The following is a 19,150-nucleotide window of genomic DNA, read 5'->3' as shown; positions in this document are numbered from 1 at the left end:
TCTTCAGAATAGGAAACTTTGCCCCATTTTTGCAACGCACATCCTTTGCCTGAGAGTCTGTGGTGGTGCCGGCCAGCCGGGGCGGGTCACTTCGCAGGCAGAGGCAGGGAGTCGTTCTGACAGCCATGCGAGGAAGACCTCTTTGCCTGCTACCCACAAGAACAAACAAACAGACCCTTTTGCAAAAATAATTCCTGTTGGCCAGACTCATCAGGAGATTTGTTCCTTGAGCCCAGTGATACTGAGGAGCAAGTTGTTCCTTAGAGACAGGCTCCCTAGCCACGAGGCCCAGCTCTGCTGCCTAACCTCTGGCAAGTGATTTCTGCTCTCTCAGCCTCAGTTTCCTCTTCCGTAAAGGGAGGAGGTTGGGCTGGATAAGTTCTGGCGCTAACAGTGAACAGCTCCCCAGGTATCCTTTTGATTCCTCTACTTCCTCGGAGTTTCTCTTTGAAATCAGCATGCTTTTGCTGTTAGACAGTATGTTCTGGAGTACCCTGTAATTTTCCAAGTTTCCACCAATCCAAGACAGGCATGCCCCTCCTCACCCTCAACTCGGAGACATTCACATGACCCATTGGGGTGGTGGGTGGATTTCCCGAGTGACAGGTTCCATTTTGAACTGGGAGCAGGGAAATGCCCCTTGGAACTTAAAGGGAGCAGACTTTCTGCGGGCTTGCAGTTAGTTACACGCCCGGTCCAGAGCTCACTTCCTATGGGCCAGCTGCAGAGAATGTTTATGCAGTTTCTTTTATTCCCCTCAGACTGGAAGTCTTAAGGAGGACTCTTGGTTTGAGGGAAAAAAATGTGTGTGTGTAGCCCACTAAATAACTTGGAACTGACCAGAAGGACTGATGTTTACAGAAACTAGAGCCTCTCTGATTTCCTTTGACACACACTCCTTGCCACAGGACTGATGATTCCTGCTTTCAGGGAGTCCGGGTTGGTGCACCCTTGCACACAGTAGGCATGACGTGAGCGTGAGAGAGGAGCCCCACCTCCTGGGCAAATGCTGTTCTTGCCTCTCCGTGGCACTTCTGTTGGCTGAACCCCAAACCCACAATGAGTGGTTCTTGAAAACATCCTTCCCACTCTTTCCCCTCAGGGAATTGCTTTCAGGGTTTCAGGGTGGGGCCCTGCATATTCCAGGCCTGGGCAGGGCAGCTCTCGTGGCTGGGTGGGAGCAGTCGGGAGCGGGGGTGCCTTGGAAAGGTAGAGATGGTCAGACTCTGGCATGAGTGACCTGCTAGGATCCGGTTCTTGGTGGGTCTCTGTAAGTAAGTGAGTCGGTCTGCCTGTTTGATGGTAAAGACCACGAGGAGGGAGAGGGTCAAACCTCGAGGATGCCCAGATTCCAAACATGTGGGTGAAGATCCTTCTGGCCAAACTGTGGGTCAACTACAGAACCCATGGTGACCATGGCAGGACGTCCATCTGGGGGCAGATGCAGGCATATGGCAAGCCCCAGCCTTCATTGTTTTGTTGGTCTTACCTGATAGCAATATGTGAAGCCCAAGGAAGGGGTGCAGGAGTGCAAAGGGATTGGTAGGGACAGGGAGAAAAGCATCCCCCAGTGCACCTGGCTTCCCCACCCTGCAAGACACAGGATGCATCTTCCCCATGGGACACGGGCGAGAGGCCCTGCTAGCCTAAGGGGCACCTCTGAGGCTGGCTTCATCACCCAGTGGGTGCTCCAGAGTCTTGGTGATCCAGAAGATGTCAGGAACGTGCAGAGGACCGGAGCCGCGGGGTGGTGGTCTTAGGATGGGGGGCGGCGGCTCTGGATCTAGGAGGTGGGGGGTGGAGGGAGAGTCTTTCAGCCTCAAAGTTGAGCCTGAGGTCAGTGCCCCTTGGGGGGCGGGCTGGGGGGAGGCTCTGCCTTCCCCTGGGGTCCCTAGGCAGGCAGGCTATGGGGTAGCGCCAGGACAGGGGCACCCTGGGGAGGCTGGCGGCTCCAGGTCTCCCTGGCACGGCTCCAGCCCCCACGTGCCCAGAGACACAGGCGGTTGCTCCTGACTCGGTGGCCTTGGGGACCCGCCCGGCCGGAACCTGCCATTCCCCCGTCAGTGCCGCCTCCCTGACTTGGCAGGGCCATCTCCTCGAGCTGGAGCAGCCCTCGGTATTTCCAGCTTGGCCCTCTGCCCACCTTGCTGGGGCCTCGCAGTCTGTCCTCCCGGGCCAGGACCAACACACCCTCTCAGCTTGACGGCTTCCCAGCCGTGCCCGGGCCTCTTCCTGCCACCCCCGACTCCCTGAGCCGAATCTTTGGTCCCCTCACCTAGCCTGCCTCTCAGAAACCATCAGTGTCCACCCTCTACCCCCATCCCCCGGAGGTGAAATGCACTTCCTCCCAGGGAGAAATGTGGGGCCTGGCTCACTTAGAAATCACCGAGGAAGCCATAAACATCCTGGGTTCCCCTGCTGCAGTTGACGCCCGAGGGGTTTCCACGTGGGGTGGGGCCCCTGCCCACCCGCTCTCACGTGGAAACGCCCCAGTTGGCTGCGTCCCCTGGCCACACGCCCTAGGAAAAGCTGCTTCTTTCAGATGGGCACGGAGATAATTGGGTGGCACGTTGGTTTGCGGGAGCCAAGGGCTCCCTCTCCTTCCTGGGCGGCCGCTGAGCGACCTGGGGGTGCTAGAAGTATAGCCCCCCAAGTGGCTTCTTTTCCAGATGCACAGAAGGGGAGCACTGAAAACCCAGAGGCTCACCAGTTCAGGCCATTGAGGGGTGGGTGATTGGAAAGGTTAGCGTCTGGGAACCAAACTTTGTGATGTTCTAGAACCACAGATGATGCTAACTGGATAACGTTTCCCGTTAGAGGTCATTTGGAGATGTGCTTTAGTGCACAGATAAGAGTGATTTGTAATTGGTATGCCCATTGTTTATACAGCGCTAGTAGAATAAACAGTTCTCCTGAGCCTTATTTATATTTTGCATTTGTTTATCAAAACTTTTTTTTTTAACTTCAACCCAGCTGCTTTCGGAATTATTACAAACTCTGGATTTATGGGTCCTGATTAGTGATACTTTATGTATGTGTAGGAGAATTTATTTTGGCAGCATGCATGTTTTATCCAAGAGCTTCAGTGCATAGGGTAAGGGAAGCCGAAAGTGTCCCTTCCTCCCCAGAACGTCAATGCTGTAAGAAGGCTTGGGAGACAAATGTTTGTCTTATCTGATCAAAATCATGGAGTAGATAAAGCATGAGATTTCAAAGTGCCTTCCTAGACTAAACCCTGAGGGCTTGAGTTCGCAGAGCTTAACTGGGACACTGTGGGTGAGGCTGACTCCTGGGGGATGTGTATGTGGCCAGTGGAGGATAGAGGAGACGAGGTGACCAAAGGATACTTGGCAGCAGTTTCCAGCAACAACAGATATTTCTCCTTTATTTATGACCTGATATCTTGTCATTGTTCAGTTGCTGTCACATCCAACCCTTTGTGACGCAGTGGCCTGCCGCACACCAGGCTTCCCTGTCCTTCACTATCTCCTGGGGTTTGCTCAGACACACGTCTATGGAGTCAGTGATGCTATCTAGCCATCTCATCCTCTGCCACACTCTTTCCCTTTTGCCTTCAATCTTTCCCAGCATCAGGGTCTTTTCCAATGAGTTAGCTTTTCGCATCAGGTGACCAAAGTATTGGAGCTTCAGCTTCGGCATCAGTCCTTCCAATGAATATTCAGGACTGATTTCCTTTATGATGGACTGGTTGGATGTCCTTGCAGTCCAAGGGACTCTCACGTGCCTTCTCCAACACCACAGTTCAAAAGCATCAATTCTTAAGCGCTCAGCTTTCTTTATAGTCCAACTCTCACGTCCATACATGACTACTGGAAAAACCATAGCTTTGACTATACGGACCTTTGTTGGCATAGTGATGTCCTTACTTTTTTAATATGCTGTCTAGGTTTGTCATAGCTTTCCTTTCAAGGAGAAAGCGTCTTTTAATTTCATGGCTAACCTGATGTGTACTCTCTATCCTTTTTGTCCTTCACTGGTCTTACAGCTTACCTTTGACATTCACCCACTAGCATTGGCATCAACCCTTCAGCGTGACTTCTAATCAGGAATTAATGGTGCCACTTAGCCCAAGGCTTTGGCACTGGTCTCAGGAGAGCTTTGCTCTGATTTCACAATTGAACCTCACTGTTACAGGGGACTACATTTCACACTGAGGTTGGTCACCTTGTTCTGTTGATCCCCATTTTTCTTGAGGTGTTTGTCTGTATAAAGACCTCCCAAAGACTTGACCCAAAGAGGGGCTCACACTTCTATCCTCTTCCTCACGCCTGAACTCACCCGAACCACTTGAATAAACCTGAACACAGCTGTAGCCTCTCCTGCCCTCTGCTCACCCAGCTCCCATCATTTTTCTTCATCATTTAACCTTTTCCTGAGGCTAAAGCGAACAGGTGAAGTTAGAAGCACCACCTTCCCCCTACCTACACATACACACACACACGTGTGCATGCACACACACACGTTGAGGGGGATGTTGTAGCCCCATTTTACAGATGGGAAACTGAGGCACGTTGTGCTTTTGTACGCAGGTAGGGTAGACACTCTGGGATGGAGTTGGAAAAGGAGACTTCTGGGTGTTTGGGTTTTCTGCTGTTATTTTTAACTCTGGGATGAAGCATCCTTTCTTGCAGTTATGGCCACGACACAGGGCTGGGATGTTGTGAGACTCTTGATGTAACTGAAAGGGCCTGGCCTGTGAGTTCCTGACCAGGGAGGAAGTGGTTAGGTGGCCAAGAATGCAACCTGCACCTCCCAGATTAATTAATAATTGAGCGCTGGCCCCTGGCCAGAAGGAGCCAGGAGAGATACAGTGAACCGAGAGTGGTTAACTGCAGTGGGGGAAGGAAAAGTTTGACTTTGCCTGTGGCTAAAAGGGAAATTCACAATGGCCGTGATTTATGAGCTGAATTACTTCGGATCCTCCTTTGTGGGCCCAACTCGGGCCTGCACTCCAGGAATGCAGAGCCAGTTGTGCCCACGGGGAAGGGAGGTGGGAGGAGTCGGGGGTCAGGCGCCAGCCTCAGTGGAGGAGGTGTGGGTCAAACCCCTAGGAGAGGACCAGGAGAGAGGCTGGCTAACCGCCTGTTGGAAAGTGTGTAGGCTAGAAGCTGAGTGCCCATCAGGTCACCCTCTGCAAGAAGGATGGGAGGAAAAGTGGGTATGGAGTCTGGTTCTCCTGGGTTCAAATTCTGGCTGATTGGCTTTGTGACCTTGAGCCCAGGGCTTAACTTCAGTGACCCTCCACTGCCTCCACTGTAAGATTCTGCCCACCTCCTAGAGTTGTTCTTGGGGTTAAATGAGATGAGGTGTGGGGACAGATGGTCACTAAGAGCCCCTGAATTCCCATGGGATGAATGGAGGCCTCAGTATTGACCCAGCAATGGCAGGGTCATTACTTAGCAAAGTTCCGCTAATGTGTGCTGGGCCCGTGCATGTCAGGTGTGTGCCACTTGGTAAAGCAGACACGATTACCCAACCTCCTTCCCCCACTAGAGTTGCTTCAGACTTCAGATTCAGGAAAGGCACTCCTTCCCCGCCCTTGTCTGGCGGGTCCCTGTGGCTGCAAACAGCCCTATGGAGGAGGAAGAAGTAGTTCTAGAAGGCACTTGGGTGTTGCCATCTGTTGGGTTCAGCCCAGGTATCTACCTGGGCTCTTTGCCTTTCATAGATGACGTTAAGAATTATGAACTGGGAACTTCCCTGGTGGTTCAGTGGCTAAGACTCCAAGCTCCCAGTGTTGGGACCCAGGTTCAGTCCATGGTCAGGGAACTAGATCCCACATCCTGAAATCAAGAGTTTACATGCTGCAACTAAAGATCCACATGTCAACAAATATTGAAGATCCTGTGTGCTGCAACAAGAGCAGGCACAGGCAAATACGTAAAGATAAGTATTTTAAAAAGGATTAGGAATTGGATCATGGCAAACAAGCCTTGTACCCCTCTCTACTGAAAAGTTAGCCTTGGGAATAGGAGACCAAACAGAAGCACAGTTGACAGTTGTGACATGGCTCCCACATTTTGCTGCATTGACTTGAGTCGTGCAGCTCATGCGCCTATGTGTATCTGGACATAGACTAAAGAATTACTCTGAGGGACTTACTGAGCCGATGGCTCACTTTCCCAAGATGCTTGGCTGACAGTGGAACTGACAGTGGGAGGAGCACCTTTGGCCTCCAGAGACAGGGATGAACCCTGATCCTCCTTCCTCATTAACCCTGTGGGCAGTCACCCAGCCTCTCTGAACTTTATATGCCATAACCTAAAAAGGGGTCCTTTATGAATGGACTTGGAGAATTGGAAAACCCTCCACAGTTAGATGGAGAAGGCGATGGCACCCCACTCCAGTACTCTTGCCTGGAAAATCCCATGGATGGAAGAGCCTGGTGGGCTGCAGTCCATGGGGTCGCGAAGAGTCGGACACAACTGAGCGGCTTCACTTTCACTTTTCACTTTCCTACATTGGAGAAAGAAATGGCAACCCACTCCAGTGTTCTTGCCTGGAGAATCCCAGGGATGGGGGAGCCCGGTGGGCTGCTGTCTATGGGGTCGCACAGAGTCGGACACGACTGAAGCGACAGCAGCAGCAGCAGCCACAGTTAGAAACAGCATCCTACCATCACCACTGACTGGGGTAGACCCAACTTCTTGACTTGGGCTATAGGAGCTGTAAGAGCCAAGCTTGGCTGCCTCCTTCTGCTTTGGAAACTGACCCTGGACTTGGGATTGAGGCATGGGATGCAAGTCTATGGGTCTGTGTCCACCTGCAGGCCTGCTGTGATGGACAGTTGCCTGACTTGCTCCTCCTCCGCACCTCTAGCCCCATATCAAACAAGCCATGCCTTTCGAGGCAGCTTGGAGCTTGGGCAGGGACGGCGCCCAGCAGCTCCAGCTGCGCACAGTAGCGCGACTGCAAACAGGAGACCGACTAGCAGGGATGAGCTTCTGCCAAGTCCTAGGTCATTTTGCAACATTTTTGTAAGGAACCTTTAAATCTCATGTTACTGTGTTCTTTACAGCAAATATTAATATTTAATTGTGGCTTAATGATCTCTCCAGTCAATATTAGCTTTTTGCTTATTATAAAGCATCCTTGTTTGCTCCAGAAATGTGTAAGAATGATCCAGGCAAGCCTCACTTTCAGAAAATCCAGTATGTAGGACCCTGTCTTCACTAAAATTAGGTACCTTTGTGTTTAAAGAGAAGGTTTCAATGCAAGAATTATTTGGAAATTGAATGCCTCTGCCCCTGGGACTTTAATTTGGGGGTGTTTATCCCAAAGTGTTAGTTGCTCAGTCATGTCCAACTCCTTTCAACCCCATGACTGTAGGCTGCCAGGCTTCTCTGTCCATGGAATTCTCCAGGCAAGAATACTGGAGTGGGTAGCCATTCCCTTCTCCAGGAAAGCTTTCTAACCCAGGAATCTAACCTGGGTCTCCTGCATTGCAGGCAGATTCTTTACCATCTGAGCCACCCAAAACGCATCCCAAAGCATTTCTTTAATGTAAATAAGGCATATTTGACTTGCAGAGGTCACACGATACTGGCTCATGGGTAAATAACAACAAGCTGGTGTTAGATGAGGCATATCTTTGAGAGCTTTGCAAATAAGAAAATCAGCTCCCATCCTGTTCTTTGGCATTTCCATGGAGAGCCGTGCTCCCTGTTCCATTCACCCTCGCAGACCTAGCAAGCCTGAGAAATTAAGTCCACCCCATTGCCAAACAAGATGACTGTAGGCTTTAGGTGATTTTATTTTATTGAAACAAGCGTGGCACATAGCAAGCTCATCTGGTGTTCCATTGGCTGGGTTGCGTCATGAAGATCAGCAAGTAGGGATGTCGCTTCTCCCTCCCCGGCTCCGTGCCCTGGCTTCTAGACCTCCGTGGTGTCATCTGTTCAGTGGGAATGGCGTGGCTGCTGCCTTTTTTCCAACCTGGGGAAAATCCAATGATTTCCCGAGTGCCCGCCCAGCCCTCAGATGCGCAATTCCAGTCATCTGTTATTGACAGTGTCTTGGTCAGGAGGCAGGGTGCCTGGTCCCAGGGTGGGAAGGGCAGAGCCCAGGTGAAACCTCATCCCCGGCCAGCCTGCTTGCAGGTGGGTGAGGTGGAGACACACGCCCTCCTGATGAGGGCATCAAAGAGCATCATGGAGGAGGGGCTGAGTGGTTCAGACCCAGGGACTCAGGAAGGCTTTTCAAAGGAGGTGACACTGGGGCCTTGGTAGTTGAGTAAGAGTCTGATGTACTTTGGGGAATGGAGGAAGAATCTCACTTTCATCAAGGGCCAGTTACTGTCGTTAGGGCTGTCATGAACCCGCCCCCCAACTTGACCCCTTGGAGTGAGTTACACTGGCTTCATGGGTGTTCAGGGATGTGTGCCCCACTCAGGGCCTTGTGCAGAGAAGGGGCCTCTGCTCAGTTTAAGGCTCCGCTTTCACTACTGAAATTCTGGATACATTTTGAACAAGGAACCCTGCCTTTTCATTTTGAACTGGGCCCCCCAGTCCTGTAGCTGGCCTCGACACTCAGAGGTGTAGTCACCTGCTCACTGTAACACAGTCGTTAGGATCTGCACTCGTTCACCTCTCTGCTGCCTGTGGTCTCACGGAATTTTCCAGATCAAGAGAGAGTAGACAAACTACACATGGGGGGCGGGGGCGGGGGGAGGTGGCGGGGGAGGTGTTCAAGGCACAGGGAGCTAAAGGATCCTCCTCACAGGGGACGGTGGAGCCAGGGATTTGAGGGGCCTGGGTTGTTGGGGCCTCCCCTGATTACCCCCTGGGATGTTTCTGCAGCAGCATAGGTTCCTGCCTCAGAGACAAGTTGATTGAGGGCAATTTTAAGGTACTTTGCTTTTATGGCTTTACATTCGGTCCAGGTAGAAGTCTGAGGCAGGAGGTTTGCCAATAAAACTCATATTGTATTTGGGAAATAAAAGAGAAATGGAGGTGCCCTGAATTCCCCCGACAGGGCAGGAGCGTGTCCCCAAATGGGCTTCCTTGAAGCACATTGCCGATTACCAGAGACCGCTTCCCCCCACTTCTGACGCCTGCGCAGGCTGTCCCCATCTGAACCCCCAAAGGGCCGACTTTGTTCTCTGTATTCTCAGATTCAACAGGGAAGTCAAGGTGGGGTTGAGTCAGTGAACTTTGGTACCTGAAGGCTCTGGTGAAAACCCACTCTCCCCCAAGACAGGAACCCCAAAGAGCAGCCAGGGACCTGGCTCCTGTGAGAATCCAGGAGTTCAGCCATCAGCAAGGCTGACTCGCAGGCAGGGAGGACGGGGGGCCCCTTCCCTCTCACAACTGCTGCCTCTCTCCTGGGGATCCAGGTACCCAGCTTCAACATTGTACACACACAGTGCTTTTTTAGAATCTTTGCAGGGTTAAGATGAAGAGCCAGGCTTTCCCACCCCAGGGGGTCTCTGGCTAAGGAAACAAACAAACTTACTCAGAATCCTAACTTTGTGATAAAACAAAAGACGACCTGGAATGAGAGCAAAGTTCAGAGCCTTTTGTTGCAGAAACTGGTTCCTTCTGGAAAACGTGGGGCTGATTTTATAAGCTGCTTATCACCAGCTCTCCCCTCCCCTTGGAGACTGAAGCTTTTCACCGTCCTTCCCTCCAGGACACAGGGAACCAGAATTCTCCCACCTAGACTCGAATTTCTGCCTGAAGTCGGAGAGGTTCTCCCGCCCAGCCTCCTTGCTGTTGTTTTTCAGTCACTAAGTCGCACCCAACTCTTTGTCACCCCATGGACTGCAGCCCACCAGACTTCCTTGTCTTTCACTATCTCTTGGAGTTTACTTAAATTCATGTCCATTTAGTCAGTGATGGCATCCAACCATCTCATCCTCTGTTGCCCCCTTCTCGTCTTGCCCTCAATCTTTCCCAGCACCAGGGTCTTTTCCAATGAGTCGGCTCTTTGCATCAGGTGGTCAGAGTATTGGAGCTTCAGCTTCAGCATCAGTCCTTCCAGTGAATATTCAGGATTGATTTCCTTTAGGGTTGACTGGTTTGATCTCCTTGCTGCCTCTTTGGCGTCTTGTCTTTTCCAGCGTAGGGTGTTGGGGCTTCGTTTAGGACCGTCAGGCCGGGCCAGGTAGGCCTGCCAGTGTTTCTGGGGTACAGTCTGATGCTCAGCTCTGATGGAGAGTGATCTGATCGCAGCCTCAGTGTGGCTCTCAGAGCTGGGCCTGCCTGCAGAATGTTTTTAAGAAGGAAGCTTGGACCACAAAGCACCAAGGCCTGGGGAGAAAAGCCACAGCCCCCGGGCCCAGCGAACCTGAGAAAAGCTTACAGGGACAGCAGGGCGAGAAGGATGCTGATGGAAGTGATAGGTCCTGGTGGGCTCCGGGGATACTACGTGTGGAGGAGACCCTGAGCAGGCCTGTGTAGTAGGGCCCAAAGGAGAGCTTGTTTTATGCCAGGGTTGCAAGAGGAGCTCATCTTTTCAGGATCCATTCGCATACTGCAGGAGATTAAATAACAGAAACCTTACCCATCTCAGCCCAGGCCGCCACCTGGTTCTGCTGGAGACATGGGAGCGAGCAGGCAGGGGTCAGGGTGCCAGGGGTGAAGGAATCCCGCTGGGTCCAGCAGGACTGTTCTTAGAGACCAGTGACAGCTCGGCAGGCTGACCACTGACAGCGCATACTCCCTCTAAACCCTTCAGGGTGGCGCTCCCTGGGCCTCCCAGAAGAGCAGAGGCAGCGCGCAGGGCCCAGCAGAGAGAAGCAGGCTTGGGGTCAGGCCATCCGGTCAGGATTCCCACGCGGCCTTGCTCTGTGGCCTCTGTGACTTGGGGTCTGTCCTCAGAGAATGGGGGTGATCCTGCCTCCTGAACTGGGTGCAGAGCAGAGAGCGCCCGGCACCCCCCACACCCTCCAATTACTCAGCCAGGGTCAGCAGCCCTTTGCTGAGGTCACCCTCCATTACTGCAGTGTATGTAGAACACGCTCCTTGTGTCAAGGAAAGGAGATGGGAGTCCGTGGGAGAAGCTGTCCTGAAACACTGGAAAAATACATGTTTGCAGGACTGCATTGGGGTCTATAGATAGTTGTTAGAAGGCATGGTTTTTGAAAACCCCCAAAAGGTGGGCAGTGTCTACTGGGGCCTCCATATTGCCACATCTAAAGACGACTTTGAACATCCAGTCCTTATAGAGCCGCCAAGTGCCGGCTTGGAGTGGACATGGATGGGCTGTTACAACACAGACTCTGTGCCATTACCCTGCAGGCCTCTGGGGTTTTGCAGCTCATAGGTTGTAACCACGAGAGAGTAATGCCAAGTCTCCAGTCTCCACATAGACGTGAGCTTGGATCCCAGATTGGCAGCTTCCTAGCTGAGGACTCTGGACTCACTACCTGACTGTTAGACCTCAGCTGCTTCTAAAAATGGGAATTACTAAGAGAATGAACAGTATGATGAGACAGTGCATTTAAAGTGCTTCATACTCTGCTTAGCATTGGGTAAAAGTTCATTAGATGTTGGCTGGTATATCATCATCATTATCACTACTATTACTACTGGCTGGTTTATCGTTGTTACTACTGGTGCTCCTCTTCTCAGCATTTCCCCCTGATTCTCAACTCCACTGGCACATTACCTGACCTAATATGAATACCCTTATGAACTATACAGACTGAATCAATCTATTCAATAATTTATACAATATAGAGATAAGATATACAGTGGTAATAATACTAGTGAAAAAAAATAGCTGTTAACTTACAGAGTGCTTATTTTGAACCAGGCATTATTTTGCACTTGAAATTAATCCCAGCAGCCCGAGGCAGTAAGCGCTGATTGCATCCCCATTTTACAGTTTAGGAAACTGAGGCCCAGGTAGTGAAATCACTTACCCAAGATTTCACTGCTGGTGAGTGGCAGGGCTGAGATTCACACACATAGGCCGCTTTGTTCCTGGACCCTGTGCAGGAGACACCCAACTGGTCCTAGCTGCCAGTCTATTGTGAGTTTCTCCTGTAACCCTGGCCAGTTCCTTTCCCTCTTGGGGCCTCAGTTTTGCATCTGCAGAATCCTGAATTGTGGCCACACGGACCACGAATTTCCTGGACTCCCTCCTCCTGTTGTCATTTTCCCTTTGCCTGCTTCACTGCTGTCCAGGGGGTAACCCCCAGCCCTCCTGCCCTCAGCAGAGCGGCTAGTCAACTGTCTGGAAAGTGGTGGCCAAACAGTCCTTGGCCCAGAAACCAGCGGCTGAATGAGCCCCCAAGGTGGACCCCGTGAAGGCGGCGGTGGTGGCCAGACCGCCCGTGATGTAATGACCGATTAGGAACTTCCTCTTGGAAGCCTGGCTTCCTCCAGGGGCCAAAGGTGCGGGAGTTGAGGTGGGGGCGGGGAGGGGCGGGTGGGAGCGAATAAGAGGAAACTCCTGTCAGCTGGGCCCTGCTTTTGGAAAGCTTTCAGCGGAGCGGCTCGTTCTAAGCTGTTGACCATTAACATGGCCCTGTGCACATTCCTTCTCTGCTTTTACTACCGGATCCCAGTGAATAAAGGACGGGTCTCCCCCTCCCTTAACGAAGGAAAAAAAAAGAGCCTCTAATTAATGCTGCATCTTTAGACTTGCTGCAAAACCTGAAGCCATTTCTGCAGCTTAAAATGACAAAGGAAGGTTAAGTGGAAACTTCTTTTTACCCCTTTAGTTTGATAACAAAAACTACTTATCTAATGGGCAAACAAGGCTTTTAAAGGGGTGTTAGGTTAACCAGATGCAGGGCCACGTAATTACTCCCAGGCCTGGGAGCCTCAGATGAAAAAGCTCCTGGTTGGATGGGAACTTAAAAGCCGCGGGCATAACATGGGACAGAAGAAAGGAGTTTTCCAGGAGGGCAGGCGGCCCCAACAGGGCTCTGTGCAAAGGGGATTGGAAAAGCCAGCCCTAGGCTCCTCCTTGGCTCTGCCACCAAATTGCTGGGTGACCCTGGGCAAGACACTTAGCTTCTGTGAGCCTCCCTTCCCAGCTCTCGGTGGGGTCTGCCCTGGTTTCATTGTTCATTTAAGGTGTGGCTGGGCCAGCCCCCGGAAAGGCAGGGAGGCTGCTGTGGCCCAAGGGGGTGTGAAGCAGCAGCCAAAGCTTTGAACGTGGAGGAGCCTGAGCAGCCCAGCTAGGCCCTGGAGACTGGGGGACTCGGGGCCAGCTTCCTGTGAATGCCCTGAGCCTTCACATTTCCCTTCCTTGGAGTCTAAGCCATCCGGAGACTTTAATCTGGGCACTTCTGTGGTTCGCGTCCCAGGGTGGGCAAGTCCAGGGCAGTCTGGCGCGGTGGAAAGGGGAAGTCACGAGGGAAACAGGCTGCATTGCGTGTGTTCAGGCTTTTGGAGTGTGCGGCCCACGGCGGAGCACACAGGAACGTTCCTGCCCTTTGTTTTGACAGAAAGCTGCTGATTCAAAGAAGCTAAAGGCTTTCCTTGGGATTTCAGCTTTCCTCGCCTTCCCCAGACTACAGTGGGCCCCATAGGTGCCCCAGCATCCCCACAAAATTACACATTGGGCTTGCAGGACCCTCACTTGGTCAAGAGGCCCAGAGGAAGGAATGCCAGCCATTGGAGGGGCTGGCTGCAGTGCAGGGGAGAGGACCTCCCGCTGGGCCAGTCTCCTCCTGTCCATGACAGGCATCCACCACCCTCTGGTGGCAGGAATGTGGGCGCCACCCAGAGGCCAGGCCACCCTTGTCCGGCCTGTCCCCTGGGCCCCCTGGGAGCCCTGCTGAGACCACTTTTAGGACAAGCCACAGAGGGCTGGCCTTTGTTGTCATCCTTTCAAGGCGTCGTACCTACGATGAATTGCACAGCTCTTTAGCGCATAGGTCATGATTTTTGACAGTGTGTATACCCGAGTTCCTGCTGTTCAAGATAGCAAACATTTCCAGCATCCCAGAAAGTTTCCTCATCCCCATGGGTTACTCCCCAGAGGTAATCCCTGTTCTGATTTCTGTCACTTTACTTCATTTTGTCTACTTAAGAATTTCGTATCAGCAGAAACAGCACATCTTTTGGGTCTGGCTTCTTTCACTCAGCCAGACGCATCTGAGATTCACCCACGTTGGGGCGTGTTTCAGCAGTTTATTACTTTTTACTGGTGAATCGTGTTCCACTATAGTGCGTTCATGCTCAGTTGTATCTGACTCTTTAAAACCCTATGGATTGTAGCCCGCCAGGCTCCTCTGTCCACAGGATTTTCTCAGCGAGAATACTGGAGTGGGTTGCTATTTCCTCCTCCTGGGGATCTTCCTAACCCACGGATCCAACCTGAGTCTCTTGCGTCTCCTGCATTGGCAGGTGGGAATTTACCACTGTACCACCTGGGAAGCCCTCTTGTACTGAATGGATGTGCCTTATTTTTGTTGATCCATTATCATAGCCTGTTTGGGCTGTGATCACAATGATACCCTAAATTGGGTAGCCTAAATAATACATATTTATTTCTCACAGTTCTGGAGTCTGGGAAATCCAAGGTCAAGATGCTTGCTGGTAGATCTGGTGTCTAGTGAGAGCCATTTCCTGGTTCATAAATGGTTGTATTCTTGCTATAGTCTCACACAGTAGAGGGAGGGGGCTTTCTGGGGTCTCTTTTCTGATCTGTTCATGAGCTCCTCACGTCCCAAGGACCCTACCTTCTAATACTGTCACATGAGGGATTAGCATTTTCAACCTGAACTTGGGGAGGGACACACATGAGCATTTAGTCCACTAACATCCATCCTCCTGCTGATGGACATCTGAGCTGCTTTCCAGGTTTGGGTGATTACGGTTAGAGCTGCTGTGAACATTCATGAAGTCATAGATGTGTAGAGCTCACTGTGCAGAGGGGAAGACTGAGGCCGGGAGAAGAGAGAGCGCCTGCAGATCGGGGCCAGGAGAGAGGACACCTGGCTGCAGGACTCCTGGCCCCCGGTCTGGTGCTGCTCCTCCAAGTCCGCCCCAGACATCACGCCAGCCCGCGCCTCTCCTCTCCCCCTCCCCCCGGAACCCTTCCAGCCGGGACCCAGAGTCTGGCTGGGAACTAGGCCAGGCCCTGAGCAGGGGGTAGCGAGCAGGAGTTTCGGTCAGAGAGCGGTCATCTTTGATGTTGTTCACTCGGGTCTGACTCCCCGGTATTTATTTGCAATTAAGGAGCTGGTTCCTAATTAGGCTGATGGCGGGACCACAGCCTTGGAGCCATGAGAAGAAAAAGATCTTCTGCAAGAGGCTGTCCCCTCATATCCTGAGAGGCAGCTCAGGCTGCAGATGAGAGGCATGATGGGTGGAGTGGAGCTCTGCGTCTGAGGGGAGTGGAGAGGGGACCCTGGGTTTGGGGGCGCCTGCCTGCTCATTCTCAGAGAGCGTTGTCAGCTTGTGAACACGCAGCATTAGATGTGAATACACGTGTGTGTGTAAACAGAGCCGCAGGAGCACTCATCTGTGTTCCTCATGTTCAGCTATTCATCGCTTCACTTTGATTTCTTCACTTAATGAGCACCTTTTTGCACTTCAGGTACCAGGCTGGGAGCTAAACCTTAACATTGGTAAAGTGCTTTACAATTTGCAAAGGCCTCTGCTGTCCGTTGTCCTGTTGTAACCCCCCATGGTGGTGATCCTGGGTCATGACCCCCAACACCCGTAAGGAGCCCTGGCCTTTGAAGGGTTAGGCCAGCATGGGGACAGATAAACAGCTGCTTCTTTCTGCTCCAAATTGATCTGCTGCTGGAGTTGCCAGAAAGTTCAAAGAGGGACTGTGTAATTGAGGTACTCAATTATGAACAAGTCCATTTTACAGATGGGGAGATTGAGGCTTGGGGACATTTGGTGACTTGTTCATGGCCACATATCTAGTCTGTGGTGAGAGTTAGGTCTGTCTCACTCGGAAACCTTTTGGATCATGGGACAAGCATTGGTTAGAATTCTGGGGTCTCTAGTTCTGGTCCCACTTCTGCCACCCACTGCTGTATGTCCTTGGGCAAGTCACCTGGTACCCCCCAACCCCCGGGCACCATCTTTGGGGCACAAGGACACTGGGCTCAGTTGATGGTTCCCACAGGCCACTCTCAGGACTGAGTTTTCACTGGTCTATGGTGAAAAAAACAAGAAAATTTCTTACAATGTAAATATATTTTTAGATTTTCTGATTTGATTTTTTAAATACTCTATTTTTTGAGAATCAAATTATACTTTCTTTTGTGCTAGTGACAGTAGATGGTCTTGGGGTTTTTAATCAGTCTGTATGTGACAAAATAAAATTGTAGTGACCTTGTAATATTCCCACCCCACCCCCATTAAACAGTGTATTGGTTTGTGAAATTCCAGAGTATTGGGGCTCCCTGGATGAAATAGTGCCGTGGGACCCTCAAGCTCTGGAGCCCAGAGACCCTGAGAGCTAGGAGGAGACGAGGAGGCCTCAGGCATGGTGACAGGCTTACCTGCTGGGCTGCTGTCTCAGGATCAAACCTGAGACCCTAGACCTTGCCCAGCACCTTTCAGGCCTGAGGCCATCAGCCCCACCTACTGGGAAGGATTCCAGTAAGGGGTAGTGTGACGGCAGTGTGCCCACACTTGGCATATATTCTGTTTCCTTCCTCCTTCCCTTGCAGGGTGTTCCAAGAGCACCCTGGGGATACACGCAGACTTGGGACAGATGCAGAGAGGACTAAGACCCACCCCTTCCTCCTTGAGAGTTGAGGCCAGCCAGGGATGCTGACCAACAGCACAAACACCTGCTCAGGCCAAGAGCAAGGCTGCATTTGAGGCTCTAGGCACACAGGAGGGAGAGGTCAGAGAGGGCTTCCCAGGGGCGGCAGTCCATCCCTTGGAATTTGGAAGACCTGGCCCAGAGCCCAGGCTTGATGAGGTGTTACTGCTCATCCAGAGGCCACAGGAGGTGAGGCCCGGACTAGGCGGTGTCCCTGAGCACCACGGCTGGGGCCCAGGGCAACTCAGGGGCTGGGTGGTTTATCCCCATGCATAGGGTTCCATCCCCCGTGAGGAGCACCGACTGGAACAAGACCCGAGACACAGGTGTTGATCAGGGTTGGGGCGTGGTTAGATGATGAGGGCACAGTTGGTTTGGCTTGGCTGGGGTTGGAGGTGCTGAGAGGAGGGGGACAGGAAGGCCCACTTGGCCTTGAATTAAAAGCCTTTTAGGAGCTGCGAGGGAAGAAGTGCCCCACCCCTGGGGTCCCATTACTCTTCTCTCTGTTAAACTGCTTCTTAAGCTTTTATGAGTGGCTACACCCTGGGGCAGAGCTGCCCCTTTATGACTAGGGTGGCCCCTCTGTGCTTATCTGTAGAGGCGGACAGCAGTGCTCCCTCCCTCAGTAGGACTGTGTGAGTCTTCAGGGGATGAAGGCCTTTCGTTTGTGACTCACCAGCTTGTGGGTAAGCACTTCTAGGACTCACAGACCACGAGAGCTGTCATGGTTGCAGATAGGGAAACTGAGGCTCTGAGAAGGTGGGGGGCCTGTCTGGAGTATGGAGAAGAGCTCCCCTCGAGAGTGTGGCCTGGCACTGATGCCAGCCCCAGCACTCTTGAGCGTGTGCCCTTGGCCGGTTATGGCACCTCCCGGGGCCTCAGTTTCCACACCCGTGGACAAGGCTGGTAGCAGGTGCACCAAGGCCGTCGTGAGGAAGTCACCTGGCTTACGGAGGGCACTCAGAGGTGCCCGCTGCCTGTGTTGTTGTGCAGCGTTCTCCAGGCATGCTTCTTTGCCTCTGCACCTCTGTGCCTGGTGCACTGACGGAGTTCTCACCTAACGAGAAGGTTGGTTTCGGAGTTTCACAGCCAGGCTGGGACGGTGCTGCTTCTCTGCATCTTGAGAGCTCTCAGACCAGTGCCAGATGGATGGATGGAGAGAGGGACAAGGGCGTGGGGTACTCCTGGCGGCCCTCCTGCTGGGACTGGCCTAGTGCCCACTGGTTGAGGGGCAGGTCAGCTGAGAGCAGGGGGGCCTGTTTCCCCCACTCTGACCACAGCTAGAACCATGAGGGGTCTGCGTAGGGACCATGAGACAAAGTATACATCCTCAGGGGCTAGCCTGGGGCCCTGTGGCTGGGACCTTAATGCCACCCTTTGAGGCTGTGCCTAGCCCCAGGCCACAGCAGAGCAAGCAGCCTAACAGGAAGCCCTTAGGTGCACAGTTCCCTGCTGGGGGCGCCTCCCAGAACATAAGGGAATGTCAGGAGCTCGGTCACCCTGCTGCTCCGTCTAGGCGGGACTGGACTGAAGGCCGACAGAGCTGACCTCACCCAGGCTCCTGAATGAAGTTGTTGGCAGTGCTTTCTCCCTCAGGTGTGACTGGACTTTGCTCTGTTTCTCTGGGAGGAGCTGAGCCATAAAGGGCCTCACTGTGTCCTCATCAGGCCTCCAGCAGACCTTCTCCCCCTGCCGAAGCCCCAGCCGGGGGCCTGAGTGGGAACACTTCACCCCACCGGGCGGTCTGCTTCTCAGAGCGGTGAGCTCAAAGGAGAGCCCAGGCGTCGAAATGCTTCAGAATCTGAGGCCGGCCACGCCTGAGGGCAGGAAGGAGGGGGCTGCCCTTCAAGACGGGGCCCTTGCTATACCTGGAAATTGTTAAATTCACGCAGACGCATAGAGGTGCTCCCAGCTGGAGTGAAAAGGGATTCCAGTCTTCATCCAGGCCACATCTTTGCTGTCACTGGGGAAAGTGGGGTCTGGAGAGGAGCAGCTGGGAAACTGGAGCCCTTGAGGAGCATCTCCTTTCCCACTTAGAGACCCTTCATTTCTATGTCTCACAGAAGCGGCTGCAGTTCTGGTGAAGACCTGCACTTCCTGCCAAGAGAGCCAACCTGAGGGGCTGGGGTGGGGGCTGCTGGGAGACTCTGCATCACGCTCAAGGCTGAGGCTGGGAGCCATCAGCATTGAGCAGCAGTGATTCCCAGCTGCAAGAGATACTGGGGGCCATGTCCCCCACCCCACCCTATCCTGCCTTCTGATGCCTGAGTCCCCTCCAAGGGGTGATTTACACCCCTCCATTGCCTCACCCTGGTAGCTCACACAGTAAAGAATCCACCTACAATGCAGGAGACCTGGGTTCAAGTCCTGGGTCCGGAAGATCCCTTGGAGAAGGGAATAGCAACCTACTCCAGTATTCTTGCCTGGAGAATCACAT

At 52.6% G+C, this 19,150-nt stretch overlaps 1 protein-coding gene and 1 long non-coding RNA gene across 20 annotated transcripts in view; one reads left to right on the top strand and one right to left on the bottom strand.

Moving 5' to 3' along the window:
• Window positions 1-19,150, top strand: part of SMAD6 (SMAD family member 6) — a 232,618-nt gene that overhangs the window by 56,413 nt on the left and 157,055 nt on the right. The gene's annotated exons all lie outside the window — the stretch shown is intronic.
• On the bottom strand, window positions 7,762-12,063 carry LOC147365308 (uncharacterized). Its single transcript, XR_015135402.1, has 2 exons — window positions 11,888-12,063; window positions 7,762-7,956 (listed from the first exon to the last, which is right to left on the bottom strand). It is a non-coding gene; the product is annotated as an uncharacterized LOC147365308 (long non-coding RNA).

Source organism: Bos grunniens, chromosome 10 (genome assembly GCF_055505025.1).
Source record: "Bos grunniens cultivar Pamir isolate PY7600 chromosome 10, Bosgru_T2T1.0, whole genome shotgun sequence".
Lineage (NCBI taxonomy): Eukaryota > Metazoa > Chordata > Mammalia > Artiodactyla > Bovidae > Bos > Bos grunniens.
The sequence above is the reverse complement of the archived record's forward strand: the minus strand, read 5'-3'. Positions and strand labels throughout refer to the sequence as shown.